The sequence below is a fragment of the Elephantulus edwardii genome, unplaced genomic scaffold (genome assembly GCF_000299155.1).
Source record: "Elephantulus edwardii isolate Elephantulus edwardi_28Jun2011 unplaced genomic scaffold, EleEdw1.0 scaffold00028, whole genome shotgun sequence".
NCBI lineage: Eukaryota > Metazoa > Chordata > Mammalia > Macroscelidea > Macroscelididae > Elephantulus > Elephantulus edwardii.
The window spans coordinates 22282470-22287712 of NW_006399778.1; positions in this window are offsets into that span (position 1 = coordinate 22282470).

Here is a 5243-nt window from a genome sequence, read left to right on the forward strand (position 1 = left end):
AGAAGGAGAATTGATGCCTTTGAGCTGTGGTGTTGAAGAAGATTATTGAATATACCATGGACTGCTAGGAAAACTAACAGGTTCATCCTAGAGAAGTTAAACCAGGCTGCTCTTTGGAGTCAAGGATTCTGAAGCTTCATCTAACATACTTTGGACATGTTGCAAGGAGGGACCAATCCTTTGAGAAGGACATCATGCTTGGGAAGGGAGAGGGACAGCGCAGGAGGGGAAGACCCTCTATGAGGTGGACTGATTCAGTGACTAGGGTAATAGGGTGGGTGTGTCAGAGTTTGGCACAGGATAGAGTAGGGTTTAGGGCTGTTGTACATAGGGTTGCTATGAGTCTCAGTCAACTCGAAAGCACATAGCAACAACAGGGTTAAAAACCCCTACATTTCTGCCCATACTATCCAGGGCTTTGTACTGTGATCCCTTTTAGAATGTTCACCAGGGCTATAAATCTTAACAGAAACAAGCCATCACATCTTTTCCCCACGGAGAATCTAGTGGGTTTGAACCATTGACCTCTGAATTAATAATCAAGCTCTTCAACCACTATGCCACCAGAGTTTCTTTCAGGAAAGAACAAAGGGAGACAAAATAATAAACCTCTGATGCTTTGTTTTAATTTGTTTCCTGAGATATAAAAGAGTCTTGCAAGACTAAATCTTTTCTAAGAAATTCAATGTGTAGGAGCCACTCATTAAAGTCAACTAGAGAGCCCCTCAAACTTTTCCCCTCCAGGGATGAAAGAGGGATTTGAATGTTCAAGGAGGTTGAGCCCTCTGTCTGTAACCTCACATTAAAGTAGGTCACGTCTCTGCTCTAACAGATTTCACTGTCAACCAGGAAGCTGGCACCAGGCCCAGGCCCATGATGCAAAGTTAATAGGATATTTTTCATCCTGGAGTTTTTGGGGCGGCATGGAGATGCTGGAGACTGTGCAGTCAGACCATAGTGTTAAGTGGAAGGGGAAAAAATGCTGTGTTTTGACAGCGGGTTAACTTTCAGACAACCTCTCCTAGTGCTCTCTCATGAATATGCATGGGTTAAAGGAGAGATTGAATGAGAAGCTATTATTTCTTGCACTTTGCACAACTTTCTTAAAGTATCTTCCAGAAGTTTTGCCTTCCTTTCACACTTTACAACTTTAGCCAATGGACAGAGTGGCCAGAGCCTAAGGCCATGCAAGCATTATCTATTGCTCACTCATGCAGTCCTTGGTCCAGAGAAACTGCTAGCCACTCTGAGTCACTCAGCAGTATCTATAGGACCTTCCCTTCAGCTACACTATGTATATTTGATCACTGGAGAGGAGCTCTGGTGGTACTTAGTTAAGCGCTTGGCTACTGTCTGAATCAGATACTATCAAATACTCAAGCTACTAAGTTATTGGCAATATGCAGATCATTCCCCCAATACCACAAACTGACAACAAGTCTTATAGTGTAGGAGGCTCCAAGTCCAAATCCCAGATACCAGTTCTAGGGAAGGTTTTCTGCCTCTGGAAGTTCTGAAGGAAGGTCCTTGTCTCTAGTTTCTGCTCCTGAGCCATATTTCTGCGAAGTGTCTCTGTTCTTCTATCTGAGGTGCACAGTGGTACAGAAGGACAATGTCCCAGATGAGGGGATGTCTTGGTTGGATCTGGGACAGTGATGTCCTCACTTGGCCTGAGGTTCAGAAGTGGAGATGAGTGGAAGATTCTTCTTGCCTGCGATAAGCCCAGGACTACCAGCAAGGCATTACAGGAGTTGAAAGGTCGGGGCTTCTGAATGAAGATGGTAGAGACAAATGCATTCATTGACATATCTGAGCAAATTCTTTGAGAAGCTCAACTCTATGAAGTGGAATGTGGCATCGGAATTGGGTGAAGATTCACAACAACCTTTGCTACACAGATGATAAAACCTTGCTTGCTGAAAGTGAAGAGTACAGCCTGCTACAGAAGATCAAACACTGCAGCCTTCAATACGGATTGTACCTCAACATCAAGAAAACAAACATTCTTCCCACTGGACCCATAGGCAACATTATGATTGATGGAGAAAAGATTGAGACTGTCAAGAGCGTCACCTTACTTTGATCCACACTCAAAACCAGTAATCAGGAAATGGGAGATGTATTGCACTGGGAAAGTCTGAAGTCAGGGACTTCTCCAAATTATTGAGAAGTAATGATGTTAGTTTGAGGACTAAGGTGTACTTGATTCAGACCATGCATGACATTTTTAATTCCTTGTTCTGCTGCTGAGAGCCAAACAATGACTAAAGAGGACAGAAGAAGAATTAATGCCTTTAAACTATGGCTTTGGAGAAGAGGACTGAATATTCCTTGGACTCCCAAAAGAACAGATACATCTTGAAGAAAGTACAGCCAGAGTGCTCCTTGGGGGACAAGGATGATGAAACTACATCTCTCATACTTTTGGTATGTCTCTAGGAAAGACTGTTCTTTGGAGAAGAACATCATGCTGGAAAGGTGGGGGGATGGTGAAAAAGAGGAAGACCATCAACCATGTGGATTGACACAGTGACTACAGCTATGGGCTTGATTGTGTCAGTAATTGTGAGGATGTCACAGGATAGCACAAGTTCAGATTTGTTGTTCATAGGGTAGCTACGACTTGTACGTGATTCATTGGCACCTAATAACAACAACAACTAATCAGAAAAATTGTTGGTTTGAAGTCATCAGCTGCTTCAAGGGAGAAATATGTGTCAGTTTCCATAAAAGTTAAAATCTTGGAAACTCTATAAGACAGTTTCATTCTGTCCTATAAGATCTCCATACCTATTCAATCTGTATGCTGATCAAATTATTCGAGAAACTGGACTCAAGAAGCTGGAAGAGGAACGTGGCATTAGGATCAGAGGAAGACTCACCAATAGTTTGTGTTATGCAGATGACACAACCTTGCTTGCTCAAAGTGAGGAGGACGTGAAGCACTTGTTGCAGAAGATCAAAGAATACAACTTTCAATATGGATTGTATCTCAATGTTAAAAAAATAGATTCTTATCACTGGACTGATAGGCAACATCGTGAAAGATGAAGAAAAGATTGAAACTGTCAACAACCATCTTACTTGGATCCACAATTAACGCCCTTAGTACCAGCAGTCAGGAAATCAGATGTATTGCACTGGGAAAGTCTTCAGTTAGGGACCTCTCCAAATTATTGAGGAGTAATGATGTCAGTTTGAGGACTAAGGTTCATCTGACTCAGGTCTTTCTGATTACTTGCTGTGTATCTGAGAGCTGCACAATGAATAAGGATGACAGAAGAAGAATTGATGCCTTTGAGCTGTGGTGTTGGAAAAGAGCACTGAATATCCCATGGAAGGCCAAGAGAGCAAAATATGTCTTAGGGAGGGTGCAGCCAGAGTGCTCTTTGAAGGCAAGAACGATGAGACTTCATCTCACAAACTTCATGTATGTTGCTAGAAGGAGCTATTCCTTGGAGAGACACATGATAATTGGAAAGGTAGAAGGTGAGAGAAGGAGATGACGACATGGTGACTGCTACAATGGGCTCTAGTGTGTCAGGAAGTGTGAAGATGGCCCAGGACAGGACGGGGTTCAGATCTGTTGTTCAGAGGGTTGCTATGAGTCACACTCAGCTTGACAGCACCAAATGACAACAGACAACAATAAGGTTGTTAAGAGCTTGAATCAACTTGCCAACAGTGTCCCATCCTTATCCTCTAGATTGACCACACTCATCTCCCAAGTGCTGTGCGCATTGGCTGCAACAGCTTCCAGCCTTTTCCTTCTAGAGAGGTGCCCTAGGTAAAAGTGGAACCACTGTCAGAGAGGTGATAAAACTCCACCCAGGCAGCTTAAAGCCACTAACTCACTGGTAAGAAGTTTCTAATAAAAGATAGCACCTCCCCCTCATGCTCAGCTTTCTATTTCCACCCTCTCCCCCCACCTTGGATCCCCACAGTCATTCTACAATAATGGTTTTATACAGTATTTGTCCTTGTGGGACTGAGTGGGTGGCTGAGGTGAAGGAAATGAGAAGGATCTTTTGTGAAAAACAATAAAGTCAAACTTTGTAAATAAATCAGAGTAATATAAAAAATTATAAAGAAGGCTAAGAAAAAAAAAAAGATAGCGCCTCACCTCAAAATGATTCATTAGTCTCTTTAGGGCTGCTGCAACCAAGTAACACATAAGGCAGGCTTTAAGGCCAGTGGTGCATATTCTCACAGTTCTGAACACCAGAAGTTCCATTCAGGGTCTTTGACTGTGTTGATTCCGTTCCTGTTGGGAACCCCAGGTATTCCTTGGCTCCTTGTGATCTTCATATGGCCCTTGTTTCCCCCAAGATGTGCTGTAAAGCCTCCCTGTCTATGTGGCTCTTTAGATAACTCAGAGGTGATTCTTTTCATAATCTAACTTATATTTGGATGACTTCAAATGATGGTTGTATCCCACTAGATCAAATTATGGAAAGTGATTACATTATAATAGATACCATCCACTGGTTGTTGTTATGTGCTGTCGAGTCACCCATGCCTCATAGCAACCCTATGTACAACAGCTCTGAACTCTGCCCTATCATGAGCCATGGATTCATATCTATCCACATTACCCTGGTTACTGTGTCAATTCATTTCATCCAGGGTCTTCCTCTCCTGCCCTGTCCCTCCACCCGTCTGAGCATGATGTCTTCCAAGGACTAGTCCTCCTTGGCAACATGACCAAAGCATGTGAGACGGAGCTACAAAATTCTAGCCTCCGAGGAGAAACTTGGTTTAGGGATTGGTACACCAATATCTTTTTGGAGGAATAGGAGTGGGGACACCATTCAATCCATTGTTTCCTGGCTAGCTCAAATGGTTTGGAATAGACTAATTGTAAGATTGACAGTTTAAATTTATACATCTGCACCAAACATTGTGCCCTCAAGTCCCCTTCCGCCCAGGAGCACGCTGGAAAAGCAGGGAACCTTTGAAAAAAAAACGCCTCTTCGTCTCTTATCTGGCTGGGTTTTTTGTGCCTGCCCTCAAGTCTCCCTTCCGCCCAGGAGCACACCGGAAAAGCAGGGTACCTTTGGAAAAAAAAACGCCTCTTCGTCTCTTATCTGGCTGGATTTCTTGTGACAGGAATGAGGCTGGAGATAGAATGATTAAATTTTGTAAAATCAATGACTTATTCGTTGCAAATACATTTTATAAGAGACACAAACGCAGGTTATACACATGGATTTCACCTGATGGTATGCATAGGAATCAGATCG